Source organism: Eptatretus burgeri, chromosome 7, assembly GCF_056783735.1.
Source record: "Eptatretus burgeri isolate ZD-2024b chromosome 7, Ebu_testis_v1, whole genome shotgun sequence".
NCBI classification, from domain to species: Eukaryota; Metazoa; Chordata; class Myxini; order Myxiniformes; family Myxinidae; genus Eptatretus; species Eptatretus burgeri.
Genome location: NC_140967.1, coordinates 16820324 through 16839233, shown reverse-complemented (window position 1 = coordinate 16839233; position 18910 = coordinate 16820324). Strand labels below are relative to the sequence as shown.

Genomic DNA, 18910 nt, shown 5'->3' with positions numbered 1-18910 from the left:
GGCAGTCGTCCGGCGGCGCTTGGTGCACGAGCTCGGGAGGGGATAGGCTCAGACCCGCCCACGTCCCAACCCTCCCGCCGCTCTGCCACCCCTACCTTCTCACGTGCAACACATTTCTCTGTATGTCTACCGATGACGCTCTGAAGGTCGAAACGACTCGAGCGTTGTTGACTTTTCCAAGCACACCTGGATTTTGAAAAGGTCAGTTGGTTGCTCTGCTTGGAACGCGAATAGCAATTGCGTGCCATCCCTACTACTGCCCCACTCGCGCAACTACGGTCCACAAACCACCTCCCACTGCACCACTCATCCTGACCCCACAGCTCGCCACCAGGATCACCGTGTTATGTGACACAACATGCTTAGCCTGGTAACAAACGAGGGGAGTGCAAGGTAATCAATCGTGTGTAACCAGCGGATTCACGGCATCATCAGGCTATATGGCACATGTACGAACTATATGGTGAACATATGAGCTCTATGCCCAGGTACGAGCAACAACATGTACATAATACATGGCACGTATGCATGTTATATGGCACACATTGGGGTATATGGCACACCGACTTGCCTGTATGGCACAAATAGGAACTGCAAATAAATGTGCGGGCAACGCGTCGCAGGCACGGGCGACATAGCACAGGTACGGGCGTGCCCGCCATGCTGGGATTGCCAACGTGAAAGATGCATTTCTACTGGGCACACGGCAGGTCCGAGGGCTGGAAGAATAGCCTATATGGCTATGCATACTCGCCTCTGAGCTGTCTATGTGTCTGTCTGTCCAGGGTTTGAATCCCGACCCAGCTATAAACTCTCATCCTGGGATTTTGCATGCAGGGCTTGGCATCAATATGTGCGCCCTCCATCGGATGGACGTTAAACTTAGTTTTCGTTGGGCTAGTGTTAGTTAGTGGGCATTAAAGATCGCATAAGATCATTCGTGAAGAGTGGGGCAGCTCTTGCCGGCACCCTGAACAAATGACAAATTCTGCTCCCTTACTCGGATATCCTGTGTCAGAGAGGCGACTCTTTCTGGATTGCAATCCCAAACCAATGAAACTACCTCGGCAGTCTTCATGTACACATAAGGGCACGATGTGGCTAAACAAATTAAATAAATAAACAAACACGGCACGTCGTCGAGCTAAAAGGTTTGCGAAACGTGCTTGGTAAACAAGTACTATATATATGTATATATATAGAGCACTTGTTCCGACCTCCTTCCGAGGTCGGCGAAGTGAGTACCAGTGTACTGGGCCCGGTGTATGCCCCAGGTAAAAATAGGTGTACCATATCCCTGTGTGTCGTAAGAGGCGACCGGGGTTGCGTCAGGAAGGGCATCCGGTGTAAAACATGTGCCAAATCACTATGCAGATCATACGGATGATCCGCTGTGGTGACCCCTCACGGGAGCAGCCGAAAGAAGAAGAAGAAGAAGATATATATATATATATATATATATATATATATATATATATATATATATATATATATATATATATATATATATATATGTAATGGTAGAACATTTTATTACAACAGACTCTTGAATTACAACCACAGTGTTGGGTTCATGAATTACAACCACAGTAACAGGTTCTTGAATTACAACCACAGTGACAGGTTCTTGAATTACAACCACAGTCACATGTTTTTGAATTACAACCACAGTCACATGTTCTTGAATTACAACCACAGTGACAGGTTCAAGAGTTTAACCACAGTGACAGGTTCATGAGTTTAACCACAGTGACAGGTTCAAGAGTATAACCACAGTGACAGGTTTATGAGTTGAACCACAGTGACAGTGTCATCTATCTATAATTCCAGCAATCTCTGTGTGTGTACTTGCCAGGTGTATTGCTGGGGACCTGAGGATGTGCCTTTTCAAGGTTTGATATTAATCGGACAAGCGCTTCCCAAGTTATGGCCATTTATTTACCAAACCAATGACAAGACACGTTGCTGCGTGGGCGTGGCCGATGGGGAAGAGAACCTCAGCCGCGTTCCCCATTACAGGTTACAACGTACGGACTTCCGGAGAGTGATGACTCCCTCCGTGTATTCTAATAATTTCTTGATTAGTTATGCGCATTTATAGATAAACACAATGCCCCAAGTTATGATCGTTTTCATATTAGATGATGCATAAATTTCGGTAACATCAGAGTGCTGGTATGCTCCGAACCAGGAAGTAAATTTTTCTCTCTCTTCTCTTCTTTTTGTTTTTCCTTGCCACCACATTGCGAAAAGGTAAAATACTGTGGCGCTAATTGAATAATCGGGTATTAAAACTAAATTGCGAATACTCATAACTGCGAATAATATGCGAACTTCCGGGTCACGCACGTACGGGCATGCGCGAGCGAAGAAACGGCCTGTGTGGTTGTTGTTTGTTGCTCGCGGTTTGAATATTGATTTATTATTATTATTATTATTATTTTTTTTTTACGGGCACGTACTAGTGAGTATAACCACAGTGACAGGTTCAAGAGTATAACCACAGTGACAGGTTCAAGAGTTTAACCACAGTGACAGGTTCGAGAGTATAACCACAGTGACAGGTTCATGAGTTCAACCACAGTGACAGGTTGATGAGTTTAACACACACACACATACACACACACACACACACACACACACACACACACACACATACACACACACACACACACACACACACACACACACACACACACGTATACATATATGTACATATAACGATTACACGATCCGTACACACAGACACATGCACACGCATACACACACACACACAAACACACACACACACACACGGTGACAGGGTCATGAGTATAACCACAGTGATTGGTTCAAGAGTATAACCACAGTGACAGGTTCAAGAGTTTAACCACAGTGACAGGTTCGAGAGTATAACCACAGTGACAGGTTCATGAGTTCAACCACAGTGACAGGTTGATGAGTTTAACACACACACACACACACACACACACACACACGTATACATATGTGTACATATAACGATTACACGATCCGTACACACATACACATGCACATACATACACACACACACACACACACACACACACACACACACACACACACACACACACACACACACACACACACACACACACACACAGTGACAGGGTCATGAGTATAACCACAGTGATTGGTTCAAGAGTATAACCACAGTGACAGGTTCAAGAGATTAACCACAGTGACAGGTTTGAGAGTATAACCACAGTGACAGGTTCATGAGTTCAACCACAGTGACAGGTTGATGAGTTTAACACACACACACACACACACACACACACACGTATACATATATGTACATATAACTATTACACGATCCGTACACACATACACATGCACACACATACACACACACACACACACACAGTGACAGGGTCATGAGTATAACCACAGTGATTGGTTCAAGAGTATAACCACAGTGACAGGTTCAAGAGTTTAACCACAGTGACAGGTTTGAGAGTATAACCACAGTGACAGGTTCATGAGTTCAACCACAGTGACAGGTTGATGAGTTTAACACACACACACACACACACACACACACACACACACACACACACACACACACACACACACACACACACACACGTATACATATATGTAATATAACGATTACACGATCCGGACACACATACACATGCACACACATACACACACACAGTGACAGGGTCATGAGTATAACCACAGTGATTGGTTCAAGAGTATAACCACAGTGACAGGTTCAAGAGTTTACCCACAGTGACAGGTTTGAGAGTATAACCACAGTGACAGGTTCAAGAGTTTAACCACAGTGACAGGTTAATGAGTTTAACCACAGTGGCAGGTTCAAGAGTTTAACCACAGTGACAGGTTTTAACCACAGTGACAGGTTCATGAGTTTAACCACAGTTCCAGGTTCAAGAGTTTAACCACAGTGACAGGTTCATTAGTTTAACCACAGTGACAAATTCAAGAGTATAACCACAGTGACAGGTTCAAGAGTATAACCACAGTAAACATGTTCATGAGTTTAACCACAGTGACAGGTTCATGAGTTTAACCACAGTGACAGGTTCAAGAGTTTAACCACAGTGATAGGTTAATGAGTTTAACCACAGTGACAGGTTCAACAGTTTAACCACAGTGACAGGTTCATGAGTTTAACCATAGTGACAGGTTCATGAGTTTAACCACAGTGACAGGTTCATGAGTTTAACCATAGTGACAGGTTCAAGAGTTTAACCATAGTGACAGGTTCATGAGTTTAACCACAGTGACAGGTTCATGAGTTTAACCATAGTGACAGGTTCAAGAGTTTATCCACAGTGACAGGTTCAAGAGTTTAACCACAGTGACAGGTTCATGAGTCTAACCACAGTGACAGGTTCAAGAGTTTAACCACAGTGAAAGGTTCAATAGTTTAACCACAGTGACAGGTTCATGAGTTTAACCACAATGACAGGTTCATGAGTTTAACCACAGTGACAGGTTCAACAGTTTAACCACAGTGACAGGTTCATGAGTTTAACCACAGTGATAGGTTAATGAGTTTAACCACAGTGACAGGTTCATGAGTTTAACCACAGTGACAAGTTCATGAGTTTAACCACAGTGACAGGTTCATGAGTTTAACCACAGTGACAGGTTCATGAGTTTAACCACAGTGACAGGTTCATGAGTCTAACCACAGTGACAGGTTCAAGAGTTTAACCACAGTGAAAGGTTCAAGAGTTTAACCACAGTGACAGGTTCATGAGTTTAACCACAATGACAGGTTCATGAGTTTAACCACAGTGACAGGTTCATGAGTTTAACCACAGTGACAGGTTCGAGAGTATAACCACAGTGACAGGTTCATGAGTTTAACCACAGTGACAGGTTCATGAGTTTAACCACAGTGACAGGTTCATGAGTTTAACCACAGTGACAGGTTCAAGAGTTTAACCACAGTGATAGGTTAATGAGTTTAACCACAGTGACAGGTTCAACAGTTTAACCACAGTGACAGGTTCATGAGTTTAACCACAGTGACAGGTTCATGAGTTTAACCACAGTGACAGGTTCATGAGTTTAAACATAGTGACAGGTTCAAGAGTTTAACCACAGTGACAGGTTCATGAGTATAACCACAGTGACAGGTTCAAGAGTTTAACCACAGTGATAGGTTAATGAGTTTAACCACAGTGACAGGTTCAACAGTTTAACCACAGTGACAGGTTCATGAGTTTAACCACAGTGACAGGTTCATGAGTTTAACCACAGTGACAGGTTCATGAGTTTAACCATAGTGACAGGTTCAAGAGTTTAACCACAGTGACAGGTTCATGAGTATAACCACAGTGACAGGTTCAACAGTTTAACCACAGTGACAGGTTCATGAGTTTAACCACAGTGACAAGTTCATGAGTTTAACCACAGTGACAGGTTCATGAGTTTAACCACAGTGACAGGTTCAAGAGTTTAACCACAGTGATAGGTTAATGAGTTTAACCACAGTGACAGGTTCAACAGTTTAACCACGGTGACAGGTTCATGAGTTTAACCATAGTGACAGGTTCATGAGTTTAACCACAGTGACAGGTTCATGAGTTTAACCACAGTGACAGGTTCAAGAGTTTAACCACAGTGACAGGTTCATGAGTTTAACCACAGTGACAGGTTCATGAGTTTAACCACAGTGACAGGTTCAAGAGTTTCACCACAGTGATAGGTTAATGAGTTTAACCACAGTGACAGGTTCAAGAGTTTCACCACACTCGAAGGTTCAAGGCACTGTCCTGTCCGCACACCTGTAAATATCCACACAATGTTCTTTTGAGTATAAAACATGAAAGATTCCTTTTTGGGGAAGAAGCAAATGGCAGAAGATTGAGTTCGAAATATCAAAATTTAAATTCGACATCTCATTCCATAACTTGTCCTGTGTTTGAAATCTCAGCCACTTGTCCCAACAAACAGCACTTTTGAAGAGGTGCAAGGATCGTCCGCGGTTAAAGTCCTCACCTGTTCACTCGAGTGGTCCAAGCCCTCAAGGTTCGAAGCTTCAGACAAATCGGAACGCCCTCTGTGTCTGTCTGTCTGTCTGTCTGTCTGTCTGTCTCCGCTCTGCGAAACACAACCGAAGACCGCCCGTGTTGAAAGGCTCCGTTTTCGCGGGACTTCAGCTTGTGACGATGGTGGACACGCCCCCTTTCGCGGCTCTCGGCCAATAGGAAACTCGCGAATGTGGCGTGCAGGCGGGCGTGCCCCAACACGCCCGGGCACGCCGGGGGATTCCCCGGATCAGTGTTTGCGAGAGGCACGGATCCACGGAGTCGCGCGCGAAGTTGGGATCCTCGGTCGTCGATACCAACGATCATGAGCCACGGCTGCGGATCGGAACACGCACGTCACAGAGTGTGCCCAGTACGCGTATTACGTCTACTTCTCGCACCGGGTTCGTGCTGTGTCAGTGTTTTCATGGACTGACAAGCGCTTGCCGTGGGAAAAAAAAAATTTGGCGCGAAAACCAAACCGGCGGTGGGAAGGGGGCGGGGCGAGCGGGAGGGGGGGTTCTTGCGAGAGCTGTGCGCGAATAATAAATAATAGGTGCTATAGTGACGTCATTATTTATGATGTGCAACGAATTGCGTAATGGCAGAGGGTCTTTGGCGTGTGATTATAACACAACCTTCTCGTGTGACACAATTAGAATTTCCCGCCAGTTTGTCCTTCATTGCAAGTACAACGTGTTGCTCGGAAGCGGGTCGTGCACCACGACGGTCGCGGGTCGTCGTACAAGGACCGTCGGTTGTCGTCCCGATCATGGTGGCTTTGAATCGTGTTCACCGGTAATAAAAAAAAAAAAATCGGTTTGTATTTTGAACGGACAAGTCGATGTTCGTGTAACGAATGCAGGTTGTAAAACGGAGTGTGCACGTGATCGAGTAAATGTAGGATGTTGTTGGATCGATCGGGTTTGCGTGACTCGGACAAGCTGTCCGTGAAAAGCAGAAGTGATCGGAGGAAGCGAGGGGTCGGTCACGAGAACCGTCTACGGACGTGGCCTTGGGTGTTGCTCCGTATCTGAGAGCTTTATATCTCGGTGTCTGCACGTGGTAGCTCCGTGTCTGATGGTTGTGTACTTGTAGCTCCGTGTCTGAGAGCTTTATATCTCGGTGTCTGCACGTGGTAACTCCGTGTCTAATGGTTGTGTACTTGTAGCTCCGTGTCTGAGAGCTTTATATGTCGGTGTCTGCACGTGGTAGCTCCGTGTCTGATGGTTGTGTACTTGTAGCTCCGTGTCTGATGGTTGTGTACTTGTAGCTCCGTGTCTGAGAGCTTTATATCTCGGTGTCTGCACGTGGTAACTCCGTGTCTAATGGTTGTGTACTTGTAGCTCCGTATCTGAGAGCTTTATATCTCGGTGTCTGCACGTGGTAGCTCCGTGTCTAATGGTTGTGTACTTGTAGCTCCGTGTCTGAGAGCTTTATATCTCGGTGTCTGCACGTGGTAGCTCCGTGTCTAATTGTTGTGTACTTGTAGCTCCGTGTCTGATGGTTGTGTACTTGTAGCTCCGTGTCTGAGAGCTTTATATCTCGGTGTCTGCACGTGGTAGCTCCGTGTCTAATTGTTGTGTACTTGTAGCTCCGTGTCTGAGTGCTATCATCCTGTGTCTGACCCAATTGTGTGTCCGTCTCCCTTTATCTCCGTCTATCGAGGCCCTGGTCGCCTCCTTCAATCTGGATTCGTACCTGGGGCCTCTTTGATTTGGTTTCTGTTGTGTTCCCGTATTTTCACCTGCGTCTGACTCACCTGCGCTTTGATATCAATCGTGACAAACCACCAAGGCCACCGACACCACCACGATCGAACAAAATCTCAACGACCATTCCCTTATTAATCCCAATAATAAACGAACTGTATTCGGACAAACTTCAAAATAAACTCAAAATCTAAATGTAAACAACAATAATAACTACAATGCAATGACAGGATTTAAATAAGAATTTATTTATTTATTTATAATTCGTGCTGTCGTTGTTCAAGAGCTAATTAACCCTTTCCGACTCCAATGTGCATATCGATATGACGTTCGGCTTCATCATAAAAACAATGATGACGTAGGGAGCAGTGATCACGTGCATTGCGTACGATGATAAACAAAACCGCAATATTGCTTTCTCGATCCCATCTGAGCACTTGCCTCATGAGATAAAACCCATGTACCAAGTTGATTTGTCCATTGTATTTTGCTCATGTCCTTGTAAGTTCGTGTAAATGCACACGAATGTCCTCGTTGAGCGTGTGCCATTGTCCGAGGGAGAGTGTAGTGGGGCAACTTAGCATAACAATTGTGCATTTTGTGAGGAAAGCACCAAATTTTGCACACTAGTAGTCTATCATATTATCAACAGATTTGGATATTGGGCCATCTCAAATTTTTTATGGCAGTGGAAAATGGCTACCACAGCCATCAGCGGCTGAATTTGAGATGGCCCAATATCCAAATCTGTTCATAATATGATAGGCTACCAGTGTGCCAAATTTGGTGCTTTCCTCACAAAATGCACAATTGTTATACTGTATTTAGTTAAATTGCCCCACAAGTGGAAAAAAAAAATATATATATATATATATATATATATATATATATATATATATATATATATATATATATATATATATATATATGAGCAGAGGGAGCGCACTAACCCTGGATGTGACATGACACTGACGTCATGCACATACATTATGTAAGAGATGTTCTAACTGGTGAGCTGGTGATGAGCAGAGCAGAGACAATGTGTTCGTGTGTATGTTTGTGTCTATGTATATATATATATATATATATATATATATATATATATATATATATATATATATATATATATATATATATATATATATATATATATATGAGCAGAGGGAGCGCACTAACCCTGGATGTGACATGACACTGACGTCATGCACATACATTATGTAAGAGATGTTCTAACTGGTGAGCTGGTGATGAGCAGAGCAGAGACAATGTGTTCGTGTGTATGTGTGTGTCTATGTATACATATATATCTATGTATATATATATATATATATATATATATATATATATATATATATATATATATATATATATATATATATATATATATATATATATATATATATATATATATATATATATAGATATTATTGTCAACCCTTTTTTTTCGCAAACTGTCCGAACAGCTCGGTTCGCTGTTCACCTTTCTAAATGAGGAGCTGTAAGTGTGGATGAAAAGCAGAATAACATGAACATGTATCAAAGATTATTGTTTGTTCTTCCAATTTCCCTGCAGTTTGCGCACAAAAGCCTTAGTCAGGAACCGGGCAATGACCGTGAGCGGGTAATTACATGATGGGCCGACGATGATGTCATGAAGATAGATGTGCGATAAAAGTCTGCGATTATTTGTATTCTCTATGTTACACTACTCACGTGGGATGGAGGTGGGAGTGGGTTGGCGGGATGGGTGGTAGAGAATGGGAGGGATGGTCACGGTGGGGGGTTGGTAGGGTGGCGATGATGTGGTCGAAAGAGTGTGCACCCTGGCCTTTTTTATAGTCAGTACTTCAGTGCCAATCCCAAGTTTCCTCGAGACATTTAAGAGTCAACCGCAGTGTGTGGGCTGGTTCCATGTGCAGATCCGCCCAGGTGGAGCAAACAGGTGTACATTTATCATGCATCACAATCTTGAAATTTAATTGTTATCAACGGTACAATAGCGACCTGGCGATTCAAACCCTCCCCGCTGCTGGTTTGAACCAGTGACCTCTGGGATACCAAACTCAGTGTCCTCACCACGATCGACATCACAGGTGAGCAATCCCAAAAGCTACGTCATCCCAAGTGCGCACTTAAAACTACGCTCCGAACTGGATCAAGTTTTAAACTTTACTAAATCCGAGTTGCGGATAACTAAAGAGCAATCACCAATTGTGTGTCGTTACTTAACTCGTCCATCAACAAAATAAACTAAACTGTAAAATAACACCCAATGTAACGTTCAACAAGTTCTTGGAACGAGATGATTTTTTTTTCTTTTTTCTTTTGTGACGCAAAAAACACAGGTTCCAATCCACGAAACCATATGCATTTGTCTATTGTCTACGAATAGCCAATTGTATTACACGGAAAAGTACAGGACACTCATAATGGCGAATGTTTTTGCCCTGCATTGTGAACCTTTGATCAATGTAAACAAATCAAAAAAACACCAACAACATATATATATATATATATATATATATATATATATATATATATATATATATATATATATATATATATATATATATATATATATATATATATATATATATATATATATATATATATACACACGTATGTTTGTTCGGCTCTCCAATTGGAGGTTGAAAAGTCTGTTGTGAAATCTTCTTCATCACCATCTATGATCGTGAGACGAGTTTGTGTTCCTCTTATTCTTTGCACAAATAAGCAAAGCATGTGGTTCGTGCTTCGTCATCCTGAGCGAGTGGTTCGTGCTCCATCATCCTGAGCGAGTGGTTCGTGCTCCGTCATCCTGAGCGAGTGGTTCGTGCTCCGTCATCCTGAGTGAGTGGTTCGTGCTTCGTCATCCTGAGCGAGTGGTTCGTGCTCCGTCATCCTGAGCGAGTGGTTCCTGCTTCGTCATCCTGAGCGAGTGGTTCGTGCTTCGTCATCTTGAGCGAGTGGTTCATGCTCCGTCATCCTGAGCGAGTGGTTCGTGCTCCGTCATCCTGAGATAGTTGTCAAATAACACCCGATTTCTGAGCCATTTACTGTATTAACTTATTTTATAAATTACAAAGCTAAATTTTTTTTCCTCCCGTCTCACGCAGCTGTTTATAAAGAATAATGTTTGTGAACATCTCCCTGAAACGTCTGTGTCAATGCAACGTTGCTTTTCGGGGAAAGCTCCTCATGGTTTTTGGGTTGTGTATAGTACGTACTACAGTTGGTAATCACACCAACTCCAACCCGCAGATCCCTGAAGGATTGCCGATATCAGCCAAGCACGTGTGTGTATGTGTGTGTGTGTGTGTGTGTGTGTGTGTGTGTGTGTGTGTGTGTGTGTGTGTGTGTGTGTGTGTGTGTGTGTGTTTTGTTCATGAAGCATAACATATTCTCTCTGTTCACTCCCCGACCACCACCCCCCTCTCTCTCTCTCCCATCCTTTCTCTATCCCCTCCCAATACAGTGCCGCACCCTCCTCCCACCTCTCTCTCTCTCTCTCTGGACATATCCGGATGGTGGTCATGTCAGGAACAGTGTTTGTCTCCGGACGTGTCTGGACGGGAGTTTGTCTCTGGACGTGTCTGAGCAGTGTTTGTCTCCACATAGCTTGGCTACGGATGCGTCCAGGCAGTGTTTGTCTCTGAGCATGTCTGGGCAGAGTTTATGACTGGACGAGAGTTTGTCTCCGGACACGTCGGAGCGGTGTTTGTCTCCAGACGCGTCAGGGCAGAGTTTGTCTCTGGACTTGTCTTGGTGGTGTTTGACTCTGGACGTGTCGTGGCATGGGTGCGGTGTTTGTCTCCGGACGCGTCGGGGCAGTGTTTTCTCTGGATGCATCGGGGCAGTGTTTGTCTCCGGATGTGTCAGGGCGATGTTTGTCTCCCAACATGTTGGGGTGGTGTTTGTCTCTTGACGCATCGGGGCAGTGTTTTCTCTGGATGCGGTGGGGTGGTGTTTGTCTCCGGGAGTGTCTTGATTGGAGTTTGTCTCTGGATATGTCTGAGCAGTGCTTGTCTCCAGACAGCTTGGCTCCGGATATGTCTGGCCGGTTTTGTCTCCGGACGTGTCCATACCGTGTTTCTCTCCAGGCCGTATTTACAGTATAACTGGTAGAAAATGGATTTCAGACATTATTTTGTTTCCATCTTCACTGTTATTCGATGCAGAATCATTTTGATGAGACGGTATGAATAGTAATTAATGCTCCTTCCTCTCCCTTCCTCTCACCTCATTTTGTCTTCCCTTCCCCCACCCCTCCTCGCTCCCCTCTCCTCTCTCTTTTCCCTTTCACCATCTCTCTCTCTCTCTCTCTCTCTCTCTCTCTCTCTCTTTTCCCCCCCTCTTTTTTCCACCCCTCCCCTTTAGTGTACCTGTCAGCGAAGCAATTGGTGGTGTGTGTGTGTGTGTGTGTGTGTGTGTGTGTGTGTGTGTGTGTGTGTGTGTGTGTGTGTGTGTGTAGATGTGTATGGATTGGTCGGACAATACATAGGTATGCTCACTCTATTCTGAACTGTCTAGCGTCGGTTCGAATCTCAACTTAGCTATAAACTGCTCCCCTCGTGTTTCGAATACAGAGTGATTCATCCATGTGTGCCACATTCCTCGGATAGACGTCAAGCTGGGTGTCTCATGTGCCGGCATTAGTTTGTTGGTGTTATAGATGTCACAGTGCCTTCCGTAAAGAGTTTGCAAGTTATTACTGGGATTCTGAACAAATTACAAATTAATATCCAAATCACCTTCAGTCGAATGTCAGGCCTGGTCAGCCGATTCGTGAAAGACTCGGACCAATTTTCAGTACTGCCAACCTCAAAAGGTGGAATTATCGAGGGCGGAAATTAAATTAATTAATAGAAGGTGTAATAAATTAATAGTTATAGTAATCGTAGTTTTGTTGTCAACATATTATGTCATGAATTAACAGCTCTGTTCTGAAATTCTAAATCAATTCCATTGTGATGTAACCATTTCGACACCAACAGGCGGTGATGACGTCAGCGTTTTTATTGCCGTTCAGGATATAATCAAACGTCAGGAATTCAGTCTTAAAACCTGTTCCGAAAAATAAAATGACGCACATTTGTTTCACACGTTCTTCAACAAGCAAATAAAATGTAAAATCGTTCCAGACGTGGGGAACTGGATTTTGGGGGTCGGCATACTGATGACGTCATAAAGCACAAATAACCTATTGTCGGGCATTGCGCCGCTGCGCGACGGATTGTTTTCGAATAAAATAAAATAAATTAAAACCTTGTAAAAAGTAGCGAGCGTGTTCGCCTCGTTTGGGGTTACATGTACAAAGGTGGTGGGGGACAAAAATCCCCATTTCTCGATCGAATGTCCTCACGAAGAGGAACAAGTTTGTGGTTTTTTGTCTTAGAAGAACAGACAATGGACAATAATAATCAGCGCCGTTCGCGCGGCTTGATTGGTGCTTGGTATTCTTTTTGTTGGTCGACCGAGGCTGCCACAGACGTGCTTGGGGGGGGGGAGGAGGGGGGAAGGGTGGTCGCGATCATGAGCGAGCCTCGCACGACCCGCGGTGCACAAAGCTGCATCGACGTTGCGCGCAACGCGACGCGCGCGTCGCAAGCTCTTTCTGCCTCTATGACGTCATTCAATAAGGTGTAAAAGGCACTTAAAGCGCACGGAACGAGACACAGTCGGCGCTCCATCACGTATTTCGCTTATATGATTTGTGACATCATATTTCATCCCGCGCGTTAAAGATTGGATCCCCAATATCGTCCAAAGGGATCATCCCGGATAGAAGCAGCGGGACAAGCCGCTTCAGGGGGTTTTGGTGGAACTATATGGACATCGATTGAAGGTGTTTGGCAGAATAGTTATATTTTAAGACAGAAGGGAAATAAATGTATCCGATCGTGGATTCGTTTGTTCGTAGTGTTGAGAAAACAAAGGAAAAACTTCGTTATTGCACGATCTCTGATGGAGAACACTTTAATTATTATTGGACGTGCATCGCGGGAGCAAGACCTGCCAGTTTGGTGGAACAGCGGGTCGCGTGGGTCCAAGATTTTAATTGCGGGACTCAAATGAGCCTTGGGGTCAGAACTGGGATGTGGATCCAAATCCGAGGAGCGTGGCTGCGGAGTGAGGATCACAGGGAGAGCTGAAGAGGAGGTCGGGGTATGTAAGGTGTTGAGGAGAGGTCGGGGTATGTAAGGTGTTGGGGGGGAGGTGGGGTATGTAAAGTGTTGGGGGGAGGTCAGGGTATGTGAGGTGTTGGGGGAGGTCGGGGTATGTGAGGTGTTGGGGGGAAGTCGGGGTATGTAAGGTGTTGGGGGGAAGTCGGGGTATGTAAGGTGTTTGAGGGAGGTCGGGGTACGTAAGGTGTTGGGTGGAGGTCGGGGTATGTTAGGTGTTGGGGGGAGGTTGGGGTATGTAAAGTGTTGGGGGAGATCGGGGTATGTAAGTTGTTGGGGGAGGTCAGGGTATGTAAGGTGTTGGGGGGAGGTCAGGGTATGTAAGGTGTTGGGGGAGGTCAGGGTATGTGAGGTGTTGTGGGGAGGTCGGGGTATGAAAGGTGTTGGGGGAAGGTCAGGGTATGTAAGGTGTTGGGGGAGGTTAGGGTATGTAAGGTGTTGGGGGAGGTCGGGGTATGTGAGGTGTTGGGGGGAAGTCGGGGTATGTAAGGTGTTGGGGGGAAGTCGGGGTATGTAAGGTGTTTGAGGGAGGTCGGGGTACGTAAAGTGTTGGGGGAGGTCAGGGTTTGTAAGATATTGGGGGAGGTCGGGGTATGTAAGGTGTTGGGGAGAGGTCGGGGTATGTAAGGTGTTGGGGGAGGTCGGGGTATGTAAGGTGTTTTGGGGAGGTCGGGGTATGTAAGGTGTTGGAGTGGGAGGTCGGGGTATGTAAGGCTGAGAGTAGAGGGTTGCGTTGGGCTTGTAGTGGTTGGGGTATATAAGTTTGCGTCGAGTTGAGGGTTCCGTTGGCGGAGGAGGTCGGGGTATATAATATTGCTGAGTGTAGAGGGTTGCGTTGGGTGGGAGGGGGGTCAGTTGGGAAGTCGGGGTATATATGGCTGCAAGTTGGCTGGGGGGGGGGTCATGATGTAGGTTGTAAGGCCGGGAGGAGAAGATGTTAAATGGACTGGAGAGGGAGAGTGGGAGCAAAGGATGCGAGGTGAGTGTGTAGGAGTGTGGCTGAGGGTGAGGATAGAGGAAGGGCCTGGGTTGGCGGGGTAGGGGGGGGGGGCACAAAATCCAGATTAAGGCTGTATGTCGGGGGGGGAGAAGTGGGGGGACATTGCCATGGCGCAGGATGGTGATATCGAAACGATTCGGGCTGCGGTTCCTCTGGGAGAGAACGTTGGTCTGACATCAGATTTCATAATCGCAGCTGCTGCGGGCACGGCCATCAGAGCTTCTAACAAAGGATCCTCAGAGAAGGCAAACCGGCCGATCCTTCTCACTATTATTTAAACACAAATAGTTAACGTACTTGGAATTAAAGGCGGTATTCACGGGACTGAAATTCCAACTGTTAATGAATGGAAAAACGGGCCTGGACGCGTGCCCCCAGCTCAGGTCTCCATGGACCCCCTGGATGCGTCCCCCAGCTCAGGTCTCCATGGACCCCCTGGATGCGTCCCCCAGCTCAGGTCTCCATGGACCCCCTGGATGACAACGTGTCATGCAGTGAATAGGACTCGGCGTATCGATCAATAATATCCAATGATGGGTCAATGGGATGTATAATCGAAAGGGGCTCTGGCGATCAAACATCATGGTGGACCTAATGGTTCCAAGGTGATGCCTACATAGCCCCACATACATCTCTCGAACCTCCTTCACCCAGTACCACACCCCTCCCTCCTCCATCTGATGTCGGGTGCGGACGATAAACAAGGAGGGAAAGGTTTTCCGTCCTGCACCTCATACACCTGCACCGTGATCTGGACATAACGAGTGCTGGGTAAAGTGATGGGAAGTTTTCATTTGTTGGACAGAAAATAGAGAAATAAATAAATACATTCATAATCACCTCTCCCGATAGTTTTTTTTTTTTTACATCATATACACCATAATCCCACGACCTTCGCACAGTCGGAGACTTTTGGGTCCAAAGTGTAAAAAATAAAAAAAATGGGAATATTTGTTGCAAACACATAAAGGCTCAATACAAAAACATCGAGCGGTGTTTGCGGAAGGGTGTGTGGAGGTTTTCGGCAGGTGTGGAATTCTTCGGTTCCAGCCAGACCTTACTGCGGTCTCTTCGTGCTGTGGACTATTCACTGCAGGACTATTTCTGGCTTGGCGGGGCAGCAAGGCCGGAAAAAAAACTGAACAGAGGCCTCCCACATGGTCTTTGCATTGGCAGGTGTATGCATGCCAGGCCATCAGCTTGATTCATAATAATCAATTGGTGCGTTTTTTATGGATTCTATCTTTACTTTTCTTCCTAATTCTGTGTGGGTTAGATACCTGGGTTTACCTGTTGATGTTCCCATCTGAATCCCTGGTTAATGATCTTCAAAAACAGAGGTTCCAACTCCATGTACAGTTATTAGTTTGTCGATTGCTACTAATGTCCATGTAATTGATGTGTATCACTGTCTTTGTCCTGCACCAGATGTATGTACAAGCTCCTCCATTGGACTATGGATGTACAAGCCTTAGACTACTAGAAAACAAAAAATTAGAAAAGCACTTGGTAGAGCACATACCTCCGCGAGGCTGAACAGTTTATGATTTGTATCTCATTGGTCAGATCTGGATTCAGACCTGAAGCAAAATCGAATCGGCTTGTTTCTTGTCACCGACCCAACTCATCCGCCAAGTTTTGTCATAACTCATCCACAATGTTTTTTAATATCATGCGATATATCGTTTTTGGCTTCTTCATTGAATGCAGTGATGCAGTTATCTGATATGCAAATCCTCTTCGAATTTCCAGTCAATGGGATGAAAATTGAGGATTTCAGAAATACTGCCTTAGTTGTTGACCTTTGGCATATGTTGACCTTTTGGTCCATGTTAACCTTAATAATAATTGGCTCGTTGAATCCAGTGACCTGAAATATAAATCCTCTTCAAATTTCAAGTCAATCGGATGAAAATTGAGCATTTTAGAAATCTTGCCTTCAGTAAGTTGTTGACTTTTAGCCGATGTTGACCGGAAAAATAATTGGTGGTTGAATTCAATGACAAAATATGCAACTCCTCTTCAAATTTGAACTAAATTGGATAAAAATTGACAATTTCAGAAATTTGGCCGATGCTGACCTTTTGGCCGAAGTTGATCTCAAAAATAATTGCTGGTTGAATTCAGTGACCAGATATGCAAATCCTGTTCAAATTTCTCATCAATCGGATGAAAATTGACAATTTTTAGAAATCCGACAAAGTTGTTGACCTTTGGCCGGTGATGACCTTTTGGCTTCAAAACCAATATGCTTCTTGCTTTTGACGAACTCTACCATGTGGTGAAGTTTCATGAAGATTGGTTTAAAATTATGACCTGTCGGTGAATGACATACAAACAAACAAACAGACAGACAGAATAACGCACAACACCAAGTAAAATACTTGAAAAACCTTCGATTATTATCACAAGTGATTATTATCACATCATTACCTTGGGCTGAACACCGTAATAGCCACATGTCCATATATTACCGTATTATCACCGATAACCATAAATAATGAATACTTGTAATAATCCTGGCAGATATATAATTAATAAAATATTACAGTTATTGTTTTAAAACATTGAAATCACAGCAGTGCAGTGGTGCATCAAGCTTCGTGCCAAAGTCTTCATCTGGAGGTGGGAGGTCGAAGGTTACGAGACACCAAGAAAAAAAAAACCCTTCATAAAACAAACATTTGCATTGTTCGTAAATGATGTAACAATCAGATTTTTATCCCCATGCTCTTTTTAAAAATATATAAAACGATAAAATCGTCTGTCTGTCTATACCTGTCCGTCACGACATCTCCTCCGAAACGGTTGTGTAGAAATTCACCAAACTTGGTAGTTATGACCACCACATGGCAAGAAGGTGCGAGATCAGTATCATTTTGGCCCCTGGGACAGCGTCAAAAGGTCAAATGCCAAAAATTTAAATTACGGGCACATTTGAAAAGATTTATTTTTAATGAAACTATGTATCTACACAATCAACATGGGGGAGGAATGAAATATGTTCTGATTTTTGGGGATTTGACCTTTGGTTCATGCCCCAAAAATTCAACAGGTCCATGCCTGTTGGCAGGTCAGGCCAGATTAGATCTGTGACTTGCTACAGGTACCATGTAAACCTGTACTAACCTGTTCCATGGTTGGGTTGTTGGTGATGAAACTGTCTCCCCCACCAGGTTTTCTGGTGAGGAGGGTGTTTGGATATGGACACCCAGCAGGATTAGAAACAAAACCTGTCAAAGGGCGGAGGAGCTCCTTGTGAGCCAACGGCCATCCATATCTAGTGTCCAACTGTGTCTGTGGACGTCCTCCTGCAGTTGGGTTACTTTCATTAAGAGGTTGGTGGTAGGATTTGCACTCCGGCCACCGTAAAACCCTTCATTCCGCAAAACGCAAAAACGCAAAAAAATCTGAAAACCCACTCCGTGGGAGTACCTCCTGTGCAGCTTCCCTTCGCAGGGCAGCTCACCGGATGGCGGGATTGGGGCAAAGCCTTCGGGACCCCCAATCTTTGATGATAGGAGGGAAACCACGGGGTAACCTCCCTGGGTCAGATTGCGGGAGAGTGTGTCGGAGTGGTGCGGAGGTGTTGTCAACCAGACGGCGGTCTCCTTGGGTTAACCTGAGGCGGTCCCTTTGGGTGGGTGCCTGGAATGTCCTATCCCTAAGAGAGGATGATCACCTGTCTCTGTTATCATCTGAGCTCAAGCGTTTGGACATCGGGATTGCAGCTCTCTCTGAGGTTTGGTGACCGCATTGCGGTGAGATCATGGCGGGTGGTTGCACCTACTCTTGGTCTGGTCGCTCTGATGGTTATCATGACAAAGAAGTTGCTGTAGCTGTGTCCAATAAGCTGACCCCAATGATAATTGAGGTAACACCGGTCAACGAGTGTATTATGAGACTAAGGATTCGTCACTCCTTGGGTGTCATTTCCCTGGTCTCTGTTTATGCTCCGACTGAGGCGAGTGATCTCACCGTGAAGGA

The 18910-nt window shown here is 44.9% G+C and overlaps 1 protein-coding gene across 3 annotated transcripts in view; it reads left to right on the top strand.

The window, feature by feature from the left end:
* Nucleotides 1–18910, top strand: part of LOC147022743 (uncharacterized) — a 684736-nt gene that overhangs the window by 627857 nt on the left and 37969 nt on the right. Inside the window, exon 1 of one of the 3 annotated variants that reach the window (XR_015059891.1) lies at nt 48–201. The exons of the other annotated variants lie outside the window; for them this stretch is intronic. The gene's annotated coding sequence lies outside the window, so the exon portion shown is untranslated. Of the gene's footprint in view, nt 1–47; nt 202–18910 lie in introns of those variants that run through there. 3 annotated transcript variants of the gene reach the window in all.